At 41.8% G+C, this 27,993-nt stretch overlaps 14 pseudogenes; all 14 read right to left on the minus strand.

Annotated features, from left to right (window-relative positions):
- Positions 1–5,279: 5,279 nt before the first annotated feature.
- Positions 5,280–5,393, minus strand: LOC142713201 (5S ribosomal RNA; annotated as a pseudogene).
- Positions 5,394–11,234: 5,841 nt separating this feature from the next.
- Positions 11,235–11,348, minus strand: LOC142713199 (5S ribosomal RNA; annotated as a pseudogene).
- Positions 11,349–18,485: 7,137 nt separating this feature from the next.
- LOC142713170 (5S ribosomal RNA) lies at positions 18,486–18,601 on the minus strand (annotated as a pseudogene).
- A 2,675-nt stretch (positions 18,602–21,276) lies between these two features.
- On the minus strand, positions 21,277–21,392 carry LOC142713136 (5S ribosomal RNA; annotated as a pseudogene).
- A 1,188-nt stretch (positions 21,393–22,580) lies between these two features.
- On the minus strand, positions 22,581–22,697 carry LOC142713174 (5S ribosomal RNA; annotated as a pseudogene).
- A 627-nt stretch (positions 22,698–23,324) lies between these two features.
- LOC142713181 (5S ribosomal RNA) lies at positions 23,325–23,441 on the minus strand (annotated as a pseudogene).
- A 255-nt stretch (positions 23,442–23,696) lies between these two features.
- LOC142713113 (5S ribosomal RNA) lies at positions 23,697–23,813 on the minus strand (annotated as a pseudogene).
- A 69-nt stretch (positions 23,814–23,882) lies between these two features.
- On the minus strand, positions 23,883–24,000 carry LOC142713134 (5S ribosomal RNA; annotated as a pseudogene).
- Positions 24,001–24,069: 69 nt separating this feature from the next.
- Positions 24,070–24,186, minus strand: LOC142713004 (5S ribosomal RNA; annotated as a pseudogene).
- A 630-nt stretch (positions 24,187–24,816) lies between these two features.
- LOC142713039 (5S ribosomal RNA) lies at positions 24,817–24,934 on the minus strand (annotated as a pseudogene).
- Positions 24,935–25,374: 440 nt separating this feature from the next.
- Positions 25,375–25,491, minus strand: LOC142713114 (5S ribosomal RNA; annotated as a pseudogene).
- Positions 25,492–25,932: 441 nt separating this feature from the next.
- Positions 25,933–26,049, minus strand: LOC142713115 (5S ribosomal RNA; annotated as a pseudogene).
- A 69-nt stretch (positions 26,050–26,118) lies between these two features.
- LOC142713116 (5S ribosomal RNA) lies at positions 26,119–26,235 on the minus strand (annotated as a pseudogene).
- A 258-nt stretch (positions 26,236–26,493) lies between these two features.
- LOC142713171 (5S ribosomal RNA) lies at positions 26,494–26,608 on the minus strand (annotated as a pseudogene).
- Positions 26,609–27,993: the final 1,385 nt, after the last annotated feature.

A 27,993-nucleotide genomic window follows, 5' to 3' on the forward strand; every position in this document is an offset into this window, starting at 1 on the left:
CATTAAATGCTTTAATCCATAGTCCTTTTTAATCGATTGTGAAACAAAATCTAAACGACATAATAAAAATTCAACCGCACAACGGATTCCGAGACAGTCTCCCACACTGGTACTAGCGAGGACTTAAGCTGGGTAACTTCTGCGATCTGACGAGAGCAGGCACATTCAGCTTAGAATGGCCATTAACATTAAATGCTTTAATCCATAGTCCTTTTTAATCGATTGTGAAACAAAATCTAAACGACATAATAAAAAGTCAACCGCACCACGGATTCCCAGACAGTCTCCCACACTGGTACTAGCGAGGCCTTAAGCTGTGTAACTTCTGCGATCTGACGAGAGCAGGTACATTCAGCTTAGAATTGCCATTGACATTAAAAGCCTTAATCCATAGTCCTATTTAATCTATTGTGAAACAAAATCTAAACAACATAATAAAAAGTCAACCACACCACGGATTCCCAGACAGTCTCCCACACTGGTACTAGCGAGGCCTTAAGCTGTGTAACTTCTGCGATCTGACGAGAGCAGGGACATTCAGTTTAGAATGGCCATTGACATTAAACGCTTTAATCCATAGTCCTTTTTAATCGATTGTGAAACAAAATCTAAACGACATAATAAAAATTCAACCGCACCACGGATTCCCAGACAGTCTCCCACACTGGTACTAGCGAGGCCTTAAGCTGTGTAACTTCTGCGTTCTGACGAGAGCAGGCACATTCAGCTTAGAATGGCCATTGACGTTAAATGCTTTAATCCATAGTCCTATTTAATCTATTGTGAAACAAAATCTAAACGACATAATAAAAAGTCAACCGCACCACGGATTCCCAGACAGTCTCCCACACTGGTACTAGCGAGGCCTTAAGCTGTGTAACTTCTGCGATCTGACGAGAGCAGGCACATTCAGCTTAGAATGGCCATTGACATGAAATGCTTTAATCCATAGTCCTTTTTAATCGATTGTGAAACAAAATCTAAACGACATAATAAAAAGGTAACCGCTCCACGGATTCCCAGACAGTCTCCCACACTGGTACTAGCGAGGCGTTAAGCTGTGTAACTTCTGCGATCTAACAAGGGCAGGCACATTCAGCTTAGAATGGCCATTGACATTAAATGCTTTAATCCATAGTCCTTTTTAATCGATTGTGAAACAAAATCTAAACGACATAATAAAAAGTCAACCGCACCACGGATTCCCAGACAGTTTCCCACACTGGTACTAGCGAGGCCTTAAGCTGTGTAACTTCTGCGATCTGACGAGAGAAGGGACATTCAGCTTAGAATGGCCATTGACATTAAATGCTTTAATCCATAGTCCTTTTTAATCGATTGTGAAACAAAATCTAAACGACATAATAAAAATTCAACCGCACCACGGATTCCCAGACAGTCTCCCACACTGGTACTAGCGAGGGCTTAAGCTGTGTAACTTCTGCGCTCTGACGAGAGCTGGCACATTCAGCTTAGAATGGCCATTGACGTTAAATGCTTTAATCCATAGTCCTATTTAATCTATTGTGAAACAAAATCTAAACGACATAATAAAAATTCAACAGCACCACGGATTCCCAGACAGTCTCCCACACTGGTACTAGCGAGGCCTTAAGCTGTGTAACTTCTGCGATCTGACGAGAGAAGGCACATTCAGCTTAGAATGGCCATTGACATTAAATGCTTTAATCCATAGTCCTTTTTAATCGATTGTGAAACAAAATCTAAACGACATAATAAAAAGTAAACCACACCACGGATTCCCAGACAGTCTCCCTCACTTGTACTAGCGAGGCCTTAAGCTGTGTAACTTCTGCGATCTGACGAGAGCAGGGACATTCAGCTTAGAATGGCCATTGACATTAAATGCTTTAATCCATAGTCCTTTTTAATCGATTGTGAAACAAAATCTAAACGACATAATAAAAAGTCAACCGCTCCACGGATTCCCAGACAGTCTCCCACACTGGTACTAGCGAGGCCTTAAGCTGTGTAACTTCTGCGATCTGACGAGAGCAGGCACATTCAGCTTAGAATGGCCATTGACGTTAAATGGTTTAATCCATAGTCCTATTTAATCTATTGTGAAACAAAATCTAAACGACATAATAAAAAGTCAACCGCACCACGGATTCCCAGACAGTCACCCACACTGGTACTAGCGAGGCGTTAAGCTGTGTAACGTCTGCGATCTAACGAGAGCAGGGACATTCAGCTTAGAATGGCCATTGACATTAAAGGCTTTAATCCATAGTCCTTTTTAATCGATTGTGAAACAAAATCTAAACGACATAATAAAAAGTCAACCGCACCACGGATTCCCAGACAGTCTCCCACACTGGTACTAGCGAGGCCTTAAGCTGTGTAACTTCTGCGTTCTGACGAGAGCAGGCACATTCAGCTTAGAATGACCATTGACATTAAAAGCCTTAATCCATAGTCCTATTTAATCTATTGTGAAACAAAATCTAAACAACATAATAAAAAGTCAACCGCACCACGGATTCCCAGACAGTCTCCCACACTGGTACTAGCGAGGCCTTAAGCTGTGTAACTTCTGCGATCTGACGAGAGCAGGCACATTCAGCTTAGAATGGCCATTGACATTAAATGCTTTAATCCATAGTCCTTTTTAATCGATTGTGAAACAAAATCTAAACGACATAATAAAAATTCAACCGCACCACGGATTCCCAGACAGTCTCCCACACTGGTACTAGCGAGGACTTAAGCTGTGTAACTTCTGCGATCTGACGAGAGCAGGCACATTCAGCTTAGAATGGCCATTGACATTAAATCCTTTAATCCATAGTCCTATTTAATCTATTGTGAAACAAAATCTAAACTACATAATAAAAAGTCAACAGCACCACGGATTCCCAGACAGTCTCCCACACTGGTACTAGCGAGGCGTTAAGCTGCGTAACTTCTGCGATCTAACGAGAGCAGGCACATTCAGCTTAGAATGGCCATTGACATTAAATGCTTTAATCCATAGTCCTTTTTAATCGATTGTGAAACAAAATCTAAACGACATAATAAAAAGTCAACCGCACCACGGATTCCCAGACAGTCTCCCACACTGGTACTAGCGAGGCCTTAAGCTGTGTAACTTCTGCGATCTGACGAGAGCAGGCACATTCAGCTTAGAATGGCCATTGACATTAAAAGCCTTAATCCATAGTCCTATTTAATCTATTGTGAAACAAAATCTAAACAACATAATAAAAAGTCAACCGCACCACGGATTCCCAGACAGTCTCCCACACTGGTACTAGCGAGGGCTTAAGCTGTGTAACTTCTGCGATCTGACGAGAGCAGGGACATTCAGCTTAGAATGGCCATTGACATTAAATGCTTTAATCCATAGTCCTTTTTAATCGATTGTGAAACAAAATCTAAACGACATAATAAAAATTCAACCGCACCACGGATTCCCAGACAGTCTCCCACACTGGTACTAGCGAGGCCTTAAACTGTGTAACTTCTGCGATCTGACGAGAGCAGGCACATTCAGCTTAGAATGGCCATTGACATTAAAAGCCTTAATCCATAGTCCTATTTAATCTATTGTGAAACAAAATCTAAACAACATAATAAAAAGTCAACAGCACCATGGATTCCCAGACAGTCTCCCAAACTGGTACTAGCGAGGCCTTAAGCTGTATAACTTCTGCGATCTGACGAGAGGAGGGACATTCAGCTTAGAATGGCCATTGACATTAAATGCTTTAATCCATAGTCCTATTTAATATATTGTGAAACAAAATCTAAACAACATAATAAAAAGTCAACCGCACCACGGATTCCCAGACAGTCTCCCACACTGGTACTAGCGAGGCCTTAAGCTGTGTAACTTCTGCGATCTGACGAGAGCAGGCACATTCAGCTTAGAATGGCCATTGACATTAAATGCTTTAATCCATAGTCCTTTTTAATCGATTGTGAAACAAAATCTAAACGACATAATAAAAAGTCAACCGCACCACGGATTCCGAGACAGTCTCCCACACTGGTACTAGCGAGGCCTTAAGCTGTGTAACTTCTGCGATCTGACGAGAGCAGGCACATTCAGCTTAGAATGGCCATTGACATTAAAAGGCTTAATCCATAGTCCTATTTAATCTATTGTGAAACAAAATCTAAACAACATAATAAAAAGTCAACCGCACCACGGATTCCCAGACAGTCTCCCACACTGGTACTAGCGAGGGCTTAAGCTGTGTAACTTCTGCGATTTGACGAGAGCAGGGACATTCAGCTTAGAATGGCCATTGACATTAAATGCTTTAATCCATAGTCCTTTTTAATCGATTGTGAAACAAAATCTAAACGACATAATAAAAATTCAACCGCACCACGGATTCCCAGACAGTCTCCCACACTGGTACTAGCGAGGCCTTAAGCTGTGTAACTTCTGCGTTCTGACGAGAGAAGCCACATTCAGCTTAGAATGGCCATTGACGTTAAATGCTTTAATCCATAGTCCTATTTAATCTATTGTGAAACAAAATCTAAACGACATAATAAAAATTCAACCGCACCACGGATTCCCAGACAGTCTCCCATACTGGTACTAGCGAGGCCTTAAGCTGTGTAACTTCTGCGATCTGACGAGAGCAGGCACATTCAGCTTAGAATGGCCATTGACATTAAATGCTTTAATCCATAGTCCTTTTTAATCGATTGTGAAACAAAATCTAAACAACATAATAATAAGTCAACCGCACCACGGATTCCCAGACAGTCTCCCACAATGGTACTAGCGAGGCCTTAAGCTGTGTAACTTCTGCGATCTCACGAGAGCAGGCACATTCAGCTTAGAATGGCCATTGACATTAAATGCTTTAATCCATAGTCCTTTTTAATCGATTGTGAAACAAAATCTAAACGACATAATAAAAAGTCAACCGCACCACGGATTCCCAGACAGTCTCCCACACTGGTACTAGCGAGGCGTTAAGCTGTGTAACTTCTGCGATCTAACGAGAGCAGGCACATTCAGCTTAGAATGGCCATTGACATTAAATGCTTTAATCCATAGTCCTTTTTAATCGATTGTGAAACAAAATCTAAACGACATAATAAAAAGTCAACCGCACCACAGATTCCCAGACAGTCTCCCACACTGGAACTAGCGAGGCCTTAAGCTGTGTAACTTCTGCGATCTGTCGAGAGCAGTCACATTCAGCTTAGAATGGCCATTGACATTAAAAGCCTTAATCCATAGTCCTATTTAATCTATTGTGAAACAAAATCTAACCAACATAATAAAAAGTCAACCGCACCACGGATTCCCAGACAGTCTCCCACACTGGTACTAGCGAGGCCTTAAGCTGTGTAACTTCTGCGTTCGGACGAGAGCAGGCACATTCAGCTTAGAATGGCCATTGACGTTAAATGCTTTAATCCACAGTCCTATTTAATCTATTGTGAAAAAAAATCTAAACGACATAATAAAAAGTCAACCGCACCACGGATTCCCAGACAGTCTCCCACACTGGTACTAGTGAGGCGTTAAGCTGTGTAACTTCTGCGATCTAACGAGAGCAGGCACATTCAGCTTAGAATGGCCATTGACAGTAAATGTTTTAATCCATAGTCCTTTTTAATCGATTGTGAAACAAAATCTAAACGACATAATAAAAAGTCAACCGCACCACGGATTCCCAGACAGTCTCCCACACTGGAACTAGCGAGGCCTTAAGCTGTGTAACTTCTGCGATCTGACGAGAGCAGGCACATTCAGCTTAGAATGGCCATTGACATTAAAAGCCTTAATCCATAGTCCTATTTAATCTATTGTGAAACAAAATCTAAACAACATAATAAAAAGTCAACCACACCACGGATTCCCAGACAATCTCCCACACTGGTACTAGTGAGGCCTTAAGCTGTGTAACTTCTGCGTTCTGACGAGAGCAGGCACATTCAGCTTAGAATGGCCATTGACGTTAAATGCTTTAATCCATAGTCCTATTTAATCTATTGTGAAACAAAATCTAAACGACATAATAAAAAGTCAACCGCACCACGGATTCCCAGACAGTCTCCCACACTGGTACTAGCGAGGCCTTAAGCTGTGTAACTTCTGCGATCTGACGAGAGCAGGCACATTCAGCTTAGAATGGCCATTGACATTAAATGCTTTAATCCATAGTCCTTTTTAATCGATTGTGAAACAAAATCTAAACGACATAATAAAAAGTCAACCGCACCACGGATTCCCAGTCAGTCTCCCACACTGGTACTAGCGAGGCCTTAAGCTGTGTAACTTCTGCGATCTGACGAGAGCAGGCACATTCAGCTTAGAATGGCCATTGACATTAAATGCCTTAATCCATAGTCCTTTTTAATCGATTGTGAAACAAAATCTAAACGACATAATAAAAAGTCAACCGCACCACGGATTCCCAGACAGTCTCCCACACTGGTACTAGCGAGGTCTTAAGCTGTGTAACTTCTGCGATCTGACGAGAGCAGGGACATTCAGCTAAGAATGGCCATTGACATTAAATGCTTTAATCCATAGTCCTTTTTAATCGATTGTGAAACAAAATCTAAACGACATAATAAAAAGTCAACCGCACCACGGATTCCCAGACAGTCTCCCACACTGGTACTAGCGAGGCCTTAAGCTGTGTAACTTCTGCGATCTGACGAGAGCAGGAACATTCAGCTTAGAATGGCCATTGACATTAAATGCTTTAATCCATAGTCCTTTTTAATCGATTGTGAAACAAAATCTAAACGACATAATAAAAATTCAACCGCACCACGGATTCCCAGACAGTCTCCCACACAGATACTAGCGAGGCCTTAAGCTGTGTAACTTCTGCGATCTGACGAGAGCAGGCACATTCAGCTTAGAATGGCCATTGACATCAAATTCTTTAATCCATAGTCCTTTTTAGTCGATTGTGAAACAAAATCTAAACGACATAATAAAAAGTCAACCGCACCACGGATTCCCAGACAGTCTCCCACACTGGTACTAGCGAGGCCTTAAGCTGTGTAACTTCTGCGATCTGACGAGAGCAGGGACATTCAGCTTAGAATGGCCATTGACATTAAATGCTTTAATCCATAGTCCTTTTTAATCGATTGTGAAACAAAATCTAAACGACATAATAAAAATTCAACCGCACCACGGATTCCCAGACAGTCTCCCACACTGGTACTAGCGAGGCGTTAAGCTGTGTAACTTCTGCGATCTAACGAGAGCAGGCACATTCAGCTTAGAATGGCCATTGACATTAAATGCTTTAATCCATAGTCCTTTTTAATCGATTGTGAAACAAAATCTAAACGACATAATAAAAAGTCAACCGCACCACGGATTCCCAGACAGTCTCCCACACTGGTACTAGCGAGGCGTTAAGCTGTGTAACTTCTGCGATCTAACGAGAGCAGGGACATTCAGCTTAGAATGGCCATTGACATTAAAGGCTTTAATCCATAGTCCTTTTTAATCGATTGTGAAACAAAATCTAAACGACATAATAAAAAGGCAACCGCACCACGGATTCCCAGACAGTCTCCCACACTGGTACTAGCGAGGCCTTAAGCTGTGTAACTTCTGCGATTTGACGAGAGCAGGCACATTCAGCTTAGAATAGCCATTGACATTAAAAGCCTTAATCCATAGTCCTATTTAATCTATTGTGAAACAAAATCTAAACAACATAATAAAAAGTCAACCGCACCACGCATTCCCAGACAGTCTCCCACACTGGTACCAGCGAGGCCTTAAGCTGTGCAACTTCTGCGATCTGACGAGAGCAGGGACATTCAGCTTAGAATGGCCATTGACATTAAAGGCTTTAATCCATAGTCCTTTTTAATCGATTGTGAAACAAAATCTAAACGACATAATAAAAAGTCAACCGCACCACGGATTCCCAGACAGTCTCCCACACTGGTACTAGCGAGGCCTTAAGCTGTGTAACTTCTGCGATCTGACGAGAGCAGGCACATTCAGCTTAGAATGGACATTAACATTAAAAGCCTTAATCCATAGTCCTATTTAATCTATTGTGAAACAAAATCTAAACAACATAATAATAAGTCAACCGCACCACGGATTCCCAGACAGTCTCCCACACTGGTACTAGCGAGGACTTAAGCTATGTAACTTCTGCGTTCTGACGAGAGCAGGTACATTCAGCTTAGAATGGCCATTGACATTAAATGCTTTAATCCATAGTCCTTTTTAATCGATTGTGAAACAAAATCTAAACGACATAATAAAAAGTCAACCGCACCACAGATTCCCAGACAGTCTCCCACATTGGTACTAGCGAGGCCTTAAGCTGTGTAACTTCTGCGATCTGACGAGAGCAGGCACATTCAGCTTAGAATGGCCATTGACATTAAAAGCTTAATCCATAGTCCTATTTAATCTATTGTGAAACAAAATCTAAACAACATAATAAAAAGTCAACCGCGCCACGGATTCCCAGACAGTCTCCCACACTGGTACTAGGGAGGCCTTAAGCTGTGTAACTTCTGCGATTTGACGAGCGCAGGGACATTCAGCTTAGAATGGCCATTGACATTAAAGGCTTTAATCCATAGTCCTTTTTAATCGATTGTGAAACAAAATCTAAACGACATAATAAAAATTCTACCGCACCACGGATTCCCAGACAGTCTCCCACACTGGTACTAGCGAGGCCTTAAGCTGTGTAACTTCTGCGATCTGACGAGAGCAGGCACATTCAGCTTAGAATGGCAATTGACGTTATATGCTTTAATCCATAGTCCTATTTAATCTATTGTGAAACAAAATCTAAACGACATAACAAAAATCCAACCGCACCACGGATTCCCAGACAGTCTCCCACACTGGTACTAGCGAGGCCTTAAGCTGTGTAACTTCTGCGATCTGACGAGAGCAGGCACATTCAGCTTAGAATGGCCTTTGACATTAAAAGCCTTAATCCATAGTCCTATTTAATCTATTGTGAAACAAAATCTAAACAACATAATAAAAAGTCAACCGCACCACGGATTCCCAGACAGTCTCCCACACTGGTACTAAGGAGGCCTTAAGCTGTGTAACTTCTGCGATCTGTCGAGAGCAGGGACATTCAGCTTAGAATGGCCATTGACATTAAAGGCTTTAATCCATAGTCCTTTTTAATCGATTGTGAAACAAAATCTAAACGACATAATAAAAATTCAACCGCACCACGGATTCCCAGACAGTCTCCCACACTGGTACTAGCGAGGCCTTAAGCTGTGTAACTTCTGCATTCTGACCAGAGCAGGCACATTCAGCTTAGAATGGCCATTGACGTTAAATGCTTTAATCCATAGTCCTATTTAATCTATTGTGAAACAAAATCTAAACGACATAATAAAAAGTCAACCGCACCACGGATTCCCAGACAGTCTCCCACACTGGTACTAGCGAGGCCTTAAGCTGTGTAACTTCTGCGATCTGACGAGAGCAGGCACATTCAGCTTAGAATGGCCATTGACATTAAATGCTTTAATCCATAGTACTTTTTAATCGATTGTGAAACAAAATCTAAACGACATAATAAAAAGTCAACCGCACCACGGATTCCCAGACAGTCTCCCACACTGGTACTAGCGAGGCCTTAAGCTGGGTAACTTCTGCGATCTGACGAGAGCAGGTACATTCAGCTTAGAAGGGTCATTGACATCAAAAAATGCTTTAATCCATAGTCCTTTTTAATCGATTGTGAAACAAAATCTAAACGACATAATAAAAAGTCAACCGCACCACGGATTCCCAGACAGTCTCCCACACTGGTACTAGCGAGGCCTTAAGCTGTGTAACTTCTGCGATCTGACGAGAGCAGGCACATTCAGCTTAGAATGACCATTGACATTAAAAGCCTTAATCCATAGTCCTATTTAATCTATTGTGAAACAAAATCTAAACAACATAATAAAAAGTCAACCGCACCACGGATTCCCAGACAGTCTCCGACACTGGTACTAGCGAGGCCTTAAGCTGTGTAACTTCTGCGATCTGACGAGAGCAGGGACATTCAGCTTAGAATGGCCATTGACATTAAAGGCTTTAATCCATAGTCCTTTTTAATCGATTGTGAAACAAAATCTAAACGACATAATAAAAATTCAACCGCACCACGGATTCCCAGACAGTCTCCCACACTGGTACTAGCAAGGCCTTAAGCTGTGTAACTTCTGCGTTCTGACCAGAGCAGGCACATTCAGCTTAGAATGGCCATTGACGTTAAATGCTTTAATCCATAGTCCTATTTAATCTATTGTGAAACAAAATCTAAACGACATAATAAAAAGTCAACCGCACCACGGATTCCCAGACAGTCTCCCACACTGGTACTAGCGAGGCCTTAAGCTGTGTAACTTCTGCGATCTGACGAGAGCAGGCACATTCAGCTTAGAATGGCCATTGACATTAAATGCTTTAATGCATAGTACTTTTTAATCGATTGTGAAACAAAATCTAAACGACATAATAAAAAGTCAACCGCACCACGGATTCCCAGACAGTCTCCCACACTGGTACTAGCGAGGCCTTAAGCTGTGTAACTTCTGCGATCTGACGAGAGCAGGGACATTCAGCTTAGAATGGCCATTGACATTAAAGGCTTTAATCCATAGTCCTTTTTAATCGATTGTGAAACAAAATCTAAACGACATAATAAAAATTCAACCGCACCACGGATTCCCAGACAGTCTCCCACACTGGTACTAGCAAGGCCTTAAGCTGTGTAACTTCTGCGTTCTGACCAGAGCAGGCACATTCAGCTTAGAATGGCCATTGACGTTAAATGCTTTAATCCATAGTCCTATTTAATCTATTGTGAAACAAAATCTAAACGACATAATAAAAAGTCAACCGCACCACGGATTCCCAGACAGTCTCCCACACTGGTACTAGCGAGGCCTTAAGCTGTGTAACTTCTGCGATCTGTCGAGAGCAGGCACATTCAGCTTAGAATGGCCATTGACATTAAATGCTTTAATGCATAGTACTTTTTAATCGATTGTGAAACAAAATCTAAACGACATAATAAAAAGTCAACCGCACCACGGATTCCCAGACAGTCTCCCACACTGGTACTAGCGAGGCCTTAAGCTGTGTAACTTCTGCGATCTGACGAGAGCAGGCACATTCAGCTTAGAATGGCCATTGATATTAAATGCTTTAATCCATAGTACTTTTTAATCGATTGTGAAACAAAATCTAAACGACAAAATAATAAAGTCAACCGCACCACGGATTCCCAGACAGTCTCCCACACTGGTACTAGCGAGGCCTTAAGCTGTGTAACTTCTGCGATCTGACGAGAGCAGGTACATTCAGCTTAGAATGGCCATTGACATCAAAAAATGCTTTAATCCATAGTCCTTTTTAATCGATTGTGAAACAAAATCTAAACGACATAATAAAAATTCAACCGCACCACGGATTCCCAGACAGTCTCCCACACTGGTACTAGCGAGGCCTTAAGCTGTGTAACTTCTGCGATCTGACGAGAGCAGGCACATTCAGCTTAGAATGGCCATTAACATTAAATGTTTTAATCCATAGTCCTTTTTAATCGATTGTGAAACAAAATCTAAACGACATAATAAAAAGGCAACCGCACCACGGATTCCCAGACAGTCTCCCACACTGGTACTAGCGAGGCCTTAAGCTGTGTAACTTCTGCGATCTGACGAGAGCAGGCACATTCAGCTTAGAATTGCCATTGACGTTAAATGCTTTAATCCATAGTCCTATTTAATCTATTGTGAAACAAAATCTAAACGACATAATAAAATGTCAAACGCACCACGGATTCCAAGACAGTCTCCCACACTAGTACTAGCGAGGCGTTAAGATGTGTAACTTCTGCGATCTAACGAGAGCAGGCACATTCAGCTTAGAATGGCCTTTGGCATTAAATGCTTTAATCCATAGTCCTTTTTAATCGATTGTGAAACAAAATCTAAACGACATAATAAAAAGTCAACCGCACCACCGATTCCCAGACAGTCTCCCACACTGGTACTAGCGAGGCCTTAAGCTGTGTAACTTCTGCGATCTGACGAGAGCAGGCACATTCAGCTTAGAATGGCCATTGACATTAAAAGCCTTAATCCATAGTCCTATTTAATCTATTGTGAAATAAAATCTAAACAACATAATAAAAAGTCAACCGCACCACGGATTCCCAGACAGTCTCCCACACTGGTACTAGTGAGGCCTTAAGCTGTGTAACTTCTGCGATCTGACGAGAGCAGGCACATTCAGCTTAGAATGGCCATTGACATTAAATGCTTTAATCCATAGTCCTTTTTAATCGATTGTGAAACAAAATCTAAACGACATAATAAAAAGTCAACCGCACCACGGATTCCCAGACAGCCTCCCACACTGGTACTAGCGAGGCCTTAAGCTGTGTAACTTCTGCGATCTGACGAGAGCAGGGACATTCAGCTTAGAATGGCCATTGACATTAAATGCTTTAATCCATAGTTCTTTTTAATCAATTGTGAAACAAAATCTAAACGACATAATAAAAATTGAACCGCACCACGGATTCCCAGACAGTCTCCCACACTGGTACTAGCGAGGCCTTAAGCTGTGTAACTTCTGCGATCTGACGAGAGCAGGCACATTCAGCTTAGAATGGCCATTGACGTTAAATGCTTTAATCCATAGTCCTATTTAATCTATTGTGAAACAAAATCTAAACGACATAATAAAAAGTCAACCGCACCACGGATTCCCAGACAGTCTCCCACACTGGTACTAGCGAGGCCCTAAGCTGTGTAACTTCTGCGATCTGACGAGAGCAGGCACATTCAGCTTAGAATGGCCATTGACATTAAATGCTTTAATCCATAGTCCTTTTTAATCGATTGTGAAACAAAATCTAAACGACATAATAAAAAGTCAACCGCACCACGGATTCCCAGACAGTCTCCCACACTGGTACTAGCGAGGCCTTAAGCTGTGTAACTTCTGCGATCTGACGAGAGCAGGCACATTCAGCTTAGAATGGCCATTGCCACTAAATGCTTTAATCCATAGTCCTTTTTAATCGATTGTGAAACAAAATCTAAACGACATAATAAAAAGGCAACCGCACCACGGATTCCCAGACAGTCTCCCACAATGGTACTAGCGAGGCCTTAAGCTGTGTAACTTCTGCGATCTGACGAGAACAGGGACATTCAGCTTAGAATGGCCATTGACATTAAATGCTTTAATCCATAGTCCTTTTTAATCGATTGTGAAACAAAATCTAAACGACATAATAAAAATTCAACCGCACCACGGATTCCCAGACAGTCTCCCACACTGGTACTGGCGAGGCCTTAAGCTGTGTAACTTCTGCGTTCTGACGAGAGCAGGCACATTCAGCTTAGAATGGCCATTGGCGTTAAATGTTTTAATCCATAGTCCTATTTAATCTATTGTGAAACAAAATCTAAACGACATAATAAAAAGTCAGCCGCACCACGGATTCCCAGACAGTCTCCCACACTGGTATTAGCGAGGCCTTAAGCTGTGTAACTTCTGCGATCTGACGAGAGCAGGCACATTCAGCTTAGAATGGCCATTGACATTAAATGCTTTAATCCATAGTCCTTTTTAATCGATTGTGAAACAAAATCTAAACGACATAATAAAAAGAAAACCGCACCACGGATTCCCAGACAGTCTCCCACACTGGTACTAGCGAGGCCTTAAGCTGTGCAACTTCTGCGATCTGACGAGAGCAGGGACATTCAGCTTAGAATGGCCATTGACATTAAATTCTTTAATCCATAGTCCTTTTTAATCGATTGTGAAACAAAATCTAAACGACATAATAAAAAGTCAACCGCACCACGGATTCCCAGACAGTCTCCCACACTTGTACTAGCGAGGCCTTACGCTGTGCAACTTCTGCGATCTGACGAGAGCAGGGACATTCAGCTTAGAATGGCCATTGACGTTAAATGCTTTAATCCATAGTCCTATTTAATCTATTGTGAAACAAAATCTAAACGACATAATAAAATGTCAACCGCACCACGGATTCCCAGACAGTCTCCCACACTAGTACTAGCGAGGCGTTAAGCGGTGTAACTTCTGCGATCTAACGAGAGCAGGCACATTCAGCTTAGAATGGCCATTGGCATTAAATGCTTTAATCCATAGTCCTTTTTAATCGATTGTGAAACAAAATCTAAACGACATAATAAAAAGTCAAACGCACCACGGATTCCCAGACAGTCTCCCACACTAGTACTAGCGAGGCCTTAAGCTGTGTAACTTCTGCGATCTGACGAGAGCATTCACATTCAGCTTAGAATGGCCATTGACATCAAAAAATGCTTTAATCCATAGTCCTTTTTAATCGATTGTGAAACAAAATCTAAACGACATAATAAAAAGTCAACCGCACCACGGATTCCCAGACAGTCTCCCACACTGGTACTAGCGAGGCCTTAAGCTGTGTAACTTCTGCAATCTGACGAGAGCAGGGACATTAAGCTTAGAATGGCCATTGACATTAAATGCTTTAATCCATAGTCCTTTTTAATCGATTGTGAAACAAAATCTAAACGACATAATAAAAATTCTACCGCACCACGGATTCCCAGACAGTCTCCCACACTGGTACTAGCGAGGCCTTAAGCTGTGTAATTTCTGCGATCTGACGAGAGCAGGCACATTCAGCTTAGAATGGCCATTGACGTTAAATGCTTTAATCCATAGTCCTATTTAATCTATTGTGAAACAAAATCTAAACGACATTATAAAAAGTCAACCGCACCACGGATTCCCAGACAGTCTCCCACACTGGTACTAGCGAGGCGTTAAGCTGTTTAACTTCTGCGATCTAACGACAGCAGGCACATTCAGCTTAGAATGGCCATTAACATTAAATGCTTTAATCCATAGTCCTTTTTAATCGATTGTGAAACAAAATCTAAACGACATAATAAAAAGTCATCCGCACCACGGATTCCCAGACAGTCTCCCACACTGGTACTAGCGAGGCCTTAAGCTGTGTAACTTCTGCAATCTGACGAGAGCAGGGACATTAAGCTTAGAATGGCCATTGACATTAAATGCTTTAATCCATAGTCCTTTTTAATCGATTGTGAAACAAAATCTAAACGACATAATAAAAAGAAAACCGCACCACGGATTCCCAGACAGTCTCCCACACTGGTACTAGCGAGGCCTTAAGCTGTGCAACTTCTGCGATCTGACGAGAGCAGGGACATTCAGCTTAGAATGGCCATTGACATTAAATTCTTTAATCCATAGTCCTTTTTAATCGATTGTGAAACAAAATCTAAACGACATAATAAAAAGTCAACCGCACCACGGATTCCCAGACAGTCTCCCACACTTGTACTAGCGAGGCCTTACGCTGTGCAACTTCTGCGATCTGACGAGAGCAGGGATATTCAGCTTAGAATGGCCATTGACGTTAAATGCTTTAATCCATAGTCCTATTTAATCTATTGTGAAACAAAATCTAAACGACATAATAAAATGTCAACCGCACCACGGATTCCCAGACAGTCTCCCACACTAGTACTAGCGAGGCGTTAAGCGGTGTAACTTCTGCGATCTAACGAGAGCAGGCACATTCAGCTTAGAATGGCCATTGGCATTAAATGCTTTAATCCATAGTCCTTTTTAATCGATTGTGAAACAAAATCTAAACGACATAATAAAAAGTCAAACGCACCACGGATTCCCAGACAGTCTCCCACACTAGTACTAGCGAGGCCTTAAGCTGTGTAACTTCTGCGATCTGACGAGAGCATTCACATTCAGCTTAGAATGGCCATTGACATCAAAAAATGCTTTAATCCATAGTCCTTTTTAATCGATTGTGAAACAAAATCTAAACGACATAATAAAAAGTCAACCGCACCACGGATTCCCAGACAGTCTCCCACACTGGTACTAGCGAGGCCTTAAGCTGTGTAACTTCTGCAATCTGACGAGAGCAGGGACATTAAGCTTAGAATGGCCATTGACATTAAATGCTTTAATCCATAGTCCTTTTTAATCGATTGTGAAACAAAATCTAAACGACATAATAAAAATTCAACCGCACCACGGATTCCCAGACAGTCTCCCACACTGGTACTAGCGAGGCCTTAAGCTGTGTAATTTCTGCGATCTGACGAGAGCAGGCACATTCAGCTTAGAATGGCCATTGACGTTAAATGCTTTAATCCATAGTCCTATTTAATCTATTGTGAAACAAAATCTAAACGACATTATAAAAAGTCAACCGCACCACGGATTCCCAGACAGTCTCCCACACTGGTACTAGCGAGGCGTTAAGCTGTTTAACTTCTGCGATCTAACGACAGCAGGCACATTCAGCTTAGAATGGCCATTAACATTAAATGCTTTAATCCATAGTCCTTTTTAATCGATTGTGAAACAAAATCTAAACGACATAATAAAAAGTCATCCGCACCACGGATTCCCAGACAGTCTCCCACACTGGTACTAGCGAGGCCTTAAGCTGTGTAACTTCTGCGATCTGACGAGAGCAGGCACATTCAGCTTAGAATGGCCATTGACATTAAATGCTTTAATGCATAGTCCTTTTTAATCGATTGTGAAACAAAATCTAAACGACATAATAAAAAGTCAACCGCACCATGGATTCCCAGACAGTCTCCCACACTGGTACTAGCGAGGCCTTAAAGCTGTGTAACTTCTGCGATCTGACGAGAGCAGGGACATTCAGCTTAGAATGGCCATTGACATTAAATGCTTTAATCCATAGTCCTTTTTAATCGATTGTGAAACAAAATCTAAACGACATAATAAAAATTCAACCGCACCACGGATTCCCACACTGGTACTAGCGAGGACTTAAGCTGTGTAACTTCCGCGATCTGACGAGAGCAGGCACATTCAGCTTAGAATGGCCATTGACATTAAATTCTTTAATCCATAGTCCTATTTAATCTATTGTGAAACAAAATCTAAACGACATAATAAAGGGTCAACCGCACCACGGATTCCCAGACAGTCTCCCACACTGGTACTAGCGAGGCGTTAAGCTGTGTAACTTCTGCGATCTAACGAGAGCAGGCACATTCATCTTAGAATGGCCATTGACATTAAATGCTTTAATCCATAGTCCTTTTTAATCGATTGTGAAACAAAATCTAAACGACATAATAAAAAGTCAACCGCACCACGGATTCCCAGACAGTCTCCCACACTGGTACTAGCGAGGCCTTAAGCTGTGTAACTTCTGCGATCTGACGAGAGCAGGCACATTCAGCTTAGAATGGCCATTGACATTAAATGCTTTAATCCATAGTCCTTTTTAATCGATTGTGAAACAAAATCTAAACGACATAATAAAAAGTCAACCGCACCACAGATTCCCAGACAGTCTCCCACACTAGTACTAGCGAGGCGTTAAGCTGTGTAACTTCTGCGATCTAACGAGAGCAGGTACATTCAGCTTAGAATGGCCATTGGCATTAAATGCTTTAATCCATAGTCCTTTTTAATCGATTGTGAAACAAAATCTAAACGACATAATAAAAAGTCAAACGCACCACGGATTCCCAGACAGTCTCCCACACTGGTACTAGCGAGGGCTTAAGCTGTGTAACTTCTGCGATCTGACGAGAGCAGGCACATTCAGCTTAGAATGGCCATTGACATTAAAAGCCTTAATCCATAGTCCTATTTAATCTATTGTGAAATAAAATCTAAACAACATAATAAAAAGTCAACCGCACCACGGATTCACAGATAGTCTCCCACACTGGTACTAGCGAGGCCTTAAGCTGTGTAACTTCTGCGATCTGACGAGAGCAGGCACATTCAGCTTAGAATGGCCATTGACATTAAATGCTTTAATCCATAGTCCTTTTTAATCGATTGTGAAACAAAATCTAAACGACATAATAAAAAGTCAACCGCACCACGGATTCCCAGACAGTCTCCCACTCTAGTACTAGCGAGGCCTTAAGTTGTGTAACTTCTGCGATCTGACGAGAGCAGGCACATTCAGCTTAGAATGGCAATTGACGTTATATGCTTTCATCCATAGTCCTATTTAATCTATTGTGAAACAAAATCTAAACGACATAATAAAAAGTCAACCGCACCACGGATTCCCAGACAGTCTCCCACACTGGTACTAGCGAGGCGTTAAGCTGTGTAACTTCTGCGATCTAACTAGAGCAGGCACATTCAGCTTAGAATGGCCATTGACATTAAATGCTTTAATCCATAGTCCTTTTTAATCGATTGTGAAACAAAATCGAAACGACATAATAAAAAGTCAACCGCACCACGGATTCCCAGACAGTCTCCCACACTGGTACTAGCAAGGACTTAAGCTGTGTAACTTCTGCGATCTGACGAGAGCAGGCACATTCAGCTTAGAATGGCCATTGACATTAAATGCTTTAATCCATAGTCCTTTTTAATCGATTGTGAAACAAAATCTAAACGACATAATAAAAAGTCAACCGCACCACGGATTCCCAGACAGTCTCCCACTCTGGTACTAGTGAGGCCTTAAGCTGTGTAACTTCTGCGATCTGACGAGAGCAGGCACATTCAGCTTAGAATGGCAATTGACGTTATATGCTTTCATCCATAGTCCTATTTAATCTATTGTGAAACAAAATCTAAACGACATAATAAAAAGTCAACCGCACCACGGATTCCCAGACAGTCTCCCACACTGGTACTAGCGAGGCGTTAAGCTGTGTAACTTCTGCGATCTAACTAGAGCATTCACATTCAGCTTAGAATGGCCATTGACATTAAATGCTTTAATCCATAGTCCTTTTTAATCGATTGTGAAACAAAATCTAAACGACATAATAAAAATTAAACCGCACCACGGATTCCCAGACAGTCTCCCACACTGGTACTAGCGAGGCCTTAAGCTGTGTAACTTCTGCGATCTGACGAGAGCAGGCACATTCAGCTTAGAATGGCCATTGACGTTATATGCTTTCATCCATAGTCCTATTTAATCTATTGTGAAACAAAATCTAAACGACATAATAAAAAGTCAACCGCACCACGGATTCCCAGACAGTCTCCCACACTGGTACTAGCGAGGCGTTAAGCTGTGTAACTTCTGCGATCTAACTAGAGCAGGCACTTTCAGCTTAGAATGGCCATTGACATTAAATGCTTTAATCCATAGTCCTTTTTAATCGATTGTGAAACAAAATCGAAACAACATAATAAAAAGTCAACCGCACCACGGATTCCCAGACAGTCTCCCACACTGGTACTAGCGAGGCCTTAAGCTGTGTAACTTCTGCGATCTGACGAGAGCAGGCACATTCAGCTTAGAATGGCCATTGACATTAAAAGCCTTAATCCATAGTCCTATTTAATCTATTGTGAAACAAAATCTAAACAACATAATAAAAAGTCAACCGCGCCACGGATTCCCAGACAGTCTCCCACACTGGTACTAGGGAGGCCTTAAGCTGTGTAACTTCTGCGATCTGACGAGCGCAGGGACATTCAGCTTAGAATGGCCATTGCCATTAAAGGCTTTAATCCATAGTCCTTTTTAATCGATTGTGAAACAAAATCTAAACAACATAATAAAAATTCAACCGCACCACGGATTCCCAGACAGTCTCCCACACTGGTACTAGCGAGGCCTTAAGCTGTGTAACTTCTGCGATCTGACGAGAGCAGGCACATTCAGCTTAGAATGGCCATTGACCTTAAATGCTTTAATCCATAGTCCTTTTTAATCGATTGTGAAACAAAATCTAAACGACATAATAAAAAGTCAACCGCACCACGGATTCCCAGACAGTCTCCCACACTGGTACTGGCGAGGCCTTAAGCTGTGTAATTTCTGCGATCTGACGAGAGCAGGGACATTCAGCTTAGAATGGCCATTGACATTAAATGCTTTAATCCATAGTCCTTTTTAATCGATTGTGAAACAAAATCTAAACGACATAATAAAAATTCTACCGCACCACGGATTCCCAGACAGTCTCCCACACTGGTACTAGCGAGGCCTTAAGCTGTGTAACTTCTGCGATCTGACGAGAGCAGGCACATTCAGCTTAGAATGGCCATTGACGTTATATGCTTTAATCCATAGTCCTATTTAATCTATTGTGAAACAAAATCTAAACGACATAACAAAAATCCAACCGCACCACGGATTCCCAGACAGTCTCCCACACTGGTACTAGCGAGGCGTTAAGCTGTGTAACTTCTGCGATCTAACGAGAGCAGGCACATTCAGCTTAGAAAGGCCATTGACATTAAATGCTTTAATCCATAGTCCTTTTTAATCGATTGTGAAACAAAATCTAAACGACATAATAAAAAGTCAACCGCACCACGGATTCCCAGACAGTCTCCCACACTGATACTAGCGAGGCCTTAAGCTGTGTAACTTCTGCGATCTGACGAGGGCAGGCACATTCAGCTTAGAATGACCTTTGACATTAAAAGCCTTAATCCATAGTCCTATTTAATCTATTGTGAAACAAAATCTAAACAACATAATAAAAAGTCAACCGCACCACGGATTCCCAGACAGTCTCCCACACTGGTACTAGCGAGGCCTTAAGCTGTGTAACTTCTGCGATCTGACGAGAGCAGGGACATTCAGCTTAGAATGGCCATTGACATTAAAGGCTTTAATCCATAGTCCTTTTTAATCGATTGTGAAACAAAATCTAAACGACATAATAAAAATTCAACCGCACCACGGATTCCCAGACAGTCTCCCACACTGGTACTAGCAAGGCCTTAAGCTGTGTAACTTCTGCGTTCTGACCAGAGCAGGCACATTCAGCTTAGAATGGCCATTGACGTTAAATGCTTTAATCCATAGTCCTATTTAATCTATTGTGAAACAAAATCTAAACGACATAATAAAAAGTCAACCGCACCACGGATTCCCAGACAGTCTCCCACACTGGTACTAGCGAGGCCTTAAGCTGTGTAACTTCTGCGATCTGACGAGAGCAGGCACATTCAGCTTAGAATGGCCATTGACATTAAATGCTTTAATGCATAGTACTTTTTAATCGATTGTGAAACAAAATCTAAACGACATAATAAAAAGTCAACCGCACCACGGATTCCCAGACAGTCTCCCACACTGGTACTAGCGAGGCCTTAAGCTGTGTAACTTCTGCGATCTGACGAGAGCAGGCACATTCAGCTTAGAATGGCCATTGATATTAAATGCTTTAATCCATAGTACTTTTTAATCGATTGTGAAACAAAATCTAAACGACAAAATAATAAAGTCAACCGCACCACGGATTCCCAGACAGTCTCCCACACTGGTACTAGCGAGGCCTTAAGCTGTGTAACTTCTGCGATCTGACGAGAGCAGGTACATTCAGCTTAGAATGGCCATTGACATCAAAAAATGCTTTAATCCATAGTCCTTTTTAATCGATTGTGAAACAAAATCTAAACGACATAATAAAAAGTCAACCGCACCACGGATTCCCAGACAGTCTCCCACACTGGTACTAGCGAGGCCTTAAGCTGTGTAACTACTGCAATCTGACCAGAGCAGGGACATTCAGCTTAGAATGGCCATTGACATTAAATGCTTTAATCCATAGTCCTTTTTAATCGATTGTGAAACAAAATCTAAACGACATAATAAAAATTCAACCGCACCACGGATTCCCAGACAGTCTCCCACACAGGTACTAGCGAGGCCTTAAGCTGTGTAACTTCTGTGATCTGTCGAGAGCAGGCACATTCAGCTTAGAATGGCCATTGACGTTAAATGCTTTAATCCATAGTCCTGTTTAATCTATTGTGAAACAAAATCTAAACGACATAATAAAAAGTCAACCGCACCACGGATTCCCAGACAGTCTCTCACACTGGTACTAGCGAGGCGTTAAGCTGTTTAACTTCTGCGATCTAACGAGAGCAGGCACATTCAGCTTAGAATGGCCATTAACATTAAATGCTTTAATCCATAGTCCTTTTTAATCGATTGTGAAACAAAATCTAAACGACATAATAAAAAGGCAACCGCACCACGGATTCCCAGACAGTCTCCCACACTGGTACTAGCGAGGCCTTAAGCTGTGTAACTTCTGCGATCTGACGAGAGCAGGCACATTCAGCTTAGAATGGCCATTGACATTAAAAGCCTTAATCCATAGTCCTATTTAATCTATTGTGAAACAAAATCTAAACAACATAATAAAAAGTCAACCGCGCCACGGATTCCCAGACAGTCTCCCACACTGGTACTAGGGAGGCCTTAAGCTGTGTAACTTCTGCGATCTGACGAGCGCAGGGACATTCAGCTTAGAATGGCCATTGCCATTAAAGGCTTTAATCCATAGTCCTTTTTAATCGATTGTGAAACAAAATCTAAACAACATAATAAAAATTCAACCGCACCACGGATTCCCAGACAGTCTCCCACACTGGTACTAGCGAGGCCTTAAGCTGTGTAACTTCTGCGATCTGACGAGAGCAGGCACATTCAGCTTAGAATGGCCATTGACCTTAAATGCTTTAATCCATAGTCCTTTTTAATCGATTGTGAAACAAAATCTAAACGACATAATAAAAAGTCAACCGCACCACGGATTCCCAGACAGTCTCCCACACTGGTACTAGCGAGGCCTTAAGCTGTGTAATTTCTGCGATCTGACGAGAGCAGGGACATTCAGCTTAGAATGGCCATTGACATTAAATGCTTTAATCCATAGTCCTTTTTAATCGATTGTGAAACAAAATCTAAACGACATAATAAAAATTCTACCGCACCACGGATTCCCAGACAGTCTCCCACACTGGTACTAGCGAGGCCTTAAGCTGTGTAACTTCTGCGATCTGACGAGAGCAGGCACATTCAGCTTAGAATGGCCATTGACGTTATATGCTTTAATCCATAGTCCTATTTAATCTATTGTGAAACAAAATCTAAACGACATAACAAAAATCCAACCGCACCACGGATTCCCAGACAGTCTCCCACACTGGTACTAGCGAGGCGTTAAGCTGTGTAACTTCTGCGATCTAACGAGAGCAGGCACATTCAGCTTAGAATGGCCATTGACATTAAATGCTTTAATCCATAGTCCTTTTTAATCGATTGTGAAACAAAATCTAAACGACATAATAAAAAGTCAACCGCACCACGGATTCCCAGACAGTCTCCCACACTGATACTAGCGAGGCCTTAAGCTGTGTAACTTCTGCGATCTGACGAGGGCAGGCACATTCAGCTTAGAATGGCCTTTGACATTAAAAGCATTAATCCATAGTCCTATTTAATCTATTGTGAAACAAAATCTAAACAACATAATAAAAAGTCAACCGCACCACGGATTCCCAGACAGTCTCCCACACTGGTACTAGCGAGGCCTTAAGCTGTGTAACTTCTGCGATCTGACGAGAGCAGGGACATTCAGCTTAGAATGGCCATTGACATTAAAGGCTTTAATCCATAGTCCTTTTTAATCGATTGTGAAACAAAATCTAAACGACATAATAAAAATTCAACCGCACCACGGATTCCCAGACAGTCTCCCACACTGGTACTAGCAAGGCCTTAAGCTGTGTAACTTCTGCGTTCTGACCAGAGCAGGCACATTCAGCTTAGAATGGCCATTGACGTTAAATGCTTTAATCCATAGTCCTATTTAATCTATTGTGAAACAAAATCTAAACGACATAATAAAAAGTCAACCGCACCACGGATTCCCAGACAGTCTCCCACACTGGTACTAGCGAGGCCTTAAGCTGTGTAACTTCTGCGATCTGACGAGAGCAGGCACATTCAGCTTAGAATGGCCATTGACATTAAATGCTTTAATGCATAGTACTTTTTAATCGATTGTGAAACAAAATCTAAACGACATAATAAAAAGCCAACCGCACCACGGATTCCCAGACAGTCTCCCACACTGGTACTAGCGAGGCCTTAAGCTGTGTAACTTCTGCGATCTGACGAGAGCAGGCACATTCAGCTTAGAATGGCCATTGATATTAAATGCTTTAATCCATAGTACTTTTTAATCGATTGTGAAACAAAATCTAAACGACAAAATAATAAAGTCAACCGCACCACGGATTCCCAGACAGTCTCCCACACTGGTACTAGCGAGGCCTTAAGCTGTGTAACTTCTGCGATCTGACGAGAGCAGGTACATTCAGCTTAGAATGGCCATTGACATCAAAAAATGCTTTAATCCATAGTCCTTTTTAATCGATTGTGAAACAAAATCTAAACGACATAATAAAAAGTCAACCGCACCACGGATTCCCAGACAGTCTCCCACACTGGTACTAGCGAGGCCTTAAGCTGTGTAACTACTGCAATCTGACCAGAGCAGGGACATTCAGCTTAGAATGGCCATTGACATTAAATGCTTTAATCCATAGTCCTTTTTAATCGATTGTGAAACAAAATCTAAACGACATAATAAAAATTCAACCGCACCACGGATTCCCAGACAGTCTCCCACACAGGTACTAGCGAGGCCTTAAGCTGTGTAACTTCTGTGATCTGTCGAGAGCAGGCACATTCAGCTTAGAATGGCCATTGACGTTAAATGCTTTAATCCATAGTCCTGTTTAATCTATTGTGAAACAAAATCTAAACGACATAATAAAAAGTCAACCGCACCACGGATTCCCAGACAGTCTCTCACACTGGTACTAGCGAGGCGTTAAGCTGTTTAACTTCTGCGATCTAACGAGAGCAGGCACATTCAGCTTAGAATGGCCATTAACATTAAATGCTTTAATCCATAGTCCTTTTTAATCGATTGTGAAACAAAATCTAAACGACATAATAAAAAGGCAACCGCACCACGGATTCCCAGACAGTCTCCCACACTGGTACTAGCGAGGCCTTAAGCTGTGTAACTTCTGCGATCTGACGAGAGCAGGCACATTCAGCTTAGAATGGCCATTGACGTTAAATGCTTTAATCCATAGTCCTATTTAATCTATTGTGAAACAAAATCTAAACGACATAATAAAAAGTCTAACGCACCACGGATTCCAAGACAGTCTCCCACACTAGTACTAGCGAGGCGTTAAGATGTGTAACTTCTGCGATCTAACGAGAGCAGGCACATTCAGCTTAGAATGGCCTTTGGCATTAAATGCTTTAATCCATAGTCCTTTTTAATCGATTGTGAAACAAAATCTAAACGACATAATAAAAAGTCAACCGCACCACCGATTCCCAGACAGTCTCCCACACTGGTACTAGCGAGGCCTTAAGCTGTGTAACTTCTGCGATCTGACGAGAGCAGGCACATTCAGCTTAGAATGGCCATTGACATTAAAAGCCTTAATCCATAGTCCTATTTAATCTATTGTGAAATAAAATCTAAACAACATAATAAAAAGTCAACCGCACCACGGATTCCCAGACAGTCTCCCACACTGGTACTAGCGAGGCCTTAAGCTGTGTAACTTCTGCGATCTGACGAGAGCAGGCACATTCAGCTTAGAATGGCCATTGACATTAAATGCTTTAATCCATAGTCCTTTTTAATCGATTGTGAAACAAAATCTAAACGACATAATAAAAAGTCAACCGCACCACGGATTCCCAGACAGCCTCCCACACTGGTACTAGCGAGGCCTTAAGCTGTGTAACTTCTGCGATCTGACGAGAGCAGGGACATTCAGCTTAGAATGGCCATTGACATTAAATGCTTTAATCCATAGTTCTTTTTAATCAATTGTGAAACAAAATCTAAACGACATAATAAAAATTAAACCGCACCACGGATTCCCAGACAGTCTCCCACACTGGTACTAGCGAGGCCTTAAGCTGTGTAACTTCTGCGATCTGACGAGAGCAGGCACATTCAGCTTAGAATGGCCATTGACGTTAAATGCTTTAATCCATAGTCCTATTTAATCTATTGTGAAACAAAATCTAAACGACATAATAAAAAGTCAACCGCACCACGGATTCCCAGACAGTCTCCCACACTGGTACTAGCGAGGCCTTAAGCTGTGTAACTTCTGCGATCTGACGAGAGCAGGCACATTCAGCTTAGAATGGCCATTGACATTAAATGCTTTAATCCATAGTCCTTTTTAATCGATTGTGAAACAAAATCTAAACGACATAATAAAAAGTCAACCGCACCACGGATTCCCAGACAGTCTCCCACACTGGTACTAGCGAGGCCTTAAGCTGTGTAACTTCTGCGATCTGACGAGAGCAGGCACATTCAGCTTAGAATGGCCATTGACACTAAATGCTTTAATCCATAGTCCTTTTTAATCGATTGTGAAACAAAATCTAAACGACATAATAAAAAGGCAACCGCACCACGGATTCCCAGACAGTCTCCCACACTGGTACTAGCGAGGCCTTAAGCTGTGTAACTTCTGCGATCTGACGAGAGCAGGGACATTCAGCTTAGAATTGCCATTGACATTAAATGCTTTAATCCATAGTCCTTTTTAATCGATTGTGAAACAAAATCTAAAAGACATAATAAAAATTCAACCGCACCACGGATTCCCAGACAGTCTCCCACACTGGTACTAACGAGGCCTTAAGCTGTGTAACTTCTGCGTTCTGACGAGAGCAGGCACATTCAGCTTAGAATGGCCATTGGCGTTAAATGTTTTAATCCATAGTCCTATTTAATCTATTGTGAAACAAAATCTAAACGACATAATAAAAAGTCAGCCGCACCACGGATTCCCAGACAGTCTCCCACACTGGTATTACCGAGGCCTTAAGCTGTGTAACTTCTGCGATCTGACGAGAGCAGGCACATTCAGCTTAGAATGGCCATTGACATTAAATGCTTTAATCCATAGTCCTTTTTAATCGATTGTGAAACAAAATCTAAACGACATAATAAAAAGAAAACCGCACCACGGATTCCCAGACAGTCTCCCACACTGGTACTAGCGAGGCCTTAAGCTGTGCAACTTCTGCGATCTGACGAGAGCAGGGACATTCAGCTTAGAATGGCCATTGACATTAAATGCTTTAATCCATAGTCCTTTTTAATCGATTGTGAAACAAAATCTAAACGACATAATAAAAAGTCAACCGCACCACGGATTCCCAGACAGTCTCCCACACTTGTACTAGCGAGGCCTTAAGCTGTGCAACTTCTGCGATCTGACGAGAGCAGGGACATTCAGCTTAGAACGGCCATTGACGTTAAATGCTTTAATCCATAGTCCTATTTAATCTATTGTGAAACAAAATCTAAACGACATAATAAAAAGTCAACCGCACCACGGATTCCCAGACAGTCTCCCACACTAGTACTAGCGAGGCGTTAAGCTGTGTAACTTCTGCGATCTAACGAGAGCAGGCACATTCAGCTTAGAATGGCCATTGGCATTAAATGCATTAATCCATAGTCCTTTTTAATCGATTGTGAAACAAAATCTAAACGACATAATAAAAAGTCAAACGCACCACGGATTCCCAGACAGTCTCCCACACTAGTACTAGCGAGGCCTTAAGCTGTGTAACTTCTGCGATCTGACGAGAGCATTCACATTCAGCTTAGAATGGCCATTGACATCAAAAAATGCTTTAATCCATAGTCCTTTTTAATCGATTGTGAAACAAAATCTAAACGACATAATAAAAATTCAACCGCACCACGGATTCCCAGACAGTCTCCCACACTGGTACTAGCGAGGCCTTAAGCTGTGTAATTTCTGCGATCTGACGAGAGCAGGCACATTCAGCTTAGAATGGCCATTGACGTTAAATGCTTTAATCCATAGTCCTATTTAATCTATTGTGAAACAAAATCTAAACGACATTATAAAAAGTCAACCGCACCATGGATTCCCAGACAGTCTCCCACACTGGTACTAGCGAGGCCTTAAAGCTGTGTAACTTCTGCGATCTGACGAGAGCAGGGACATTCAGCTTAGCATGGCCATTGACATTAAATGCTTTAATCCATAGTCCTTTTTAATCGATTGTGAAACAAAATCTAAACGACATAATAAAAGTTCAACCGCAC

Source organism: Rhinoderma darwinii, unplaced genomic scaffold, assembly GCF_050947455.1.
Source record: "Rhinoderma darwinii isolate aRhiDar2 unplaced genomic scaffold, aRhiDar2.hap1 Scaffold_434, whole genome shotgun sequence".
Classification (NCBI taxonomy): domain Eukaryota; kingdom Metazoa; phylum Chordata; class Amphibia; order Anura; family Rhinodermatidae; genus Rhinoderma; species Rhinoderma darwinii.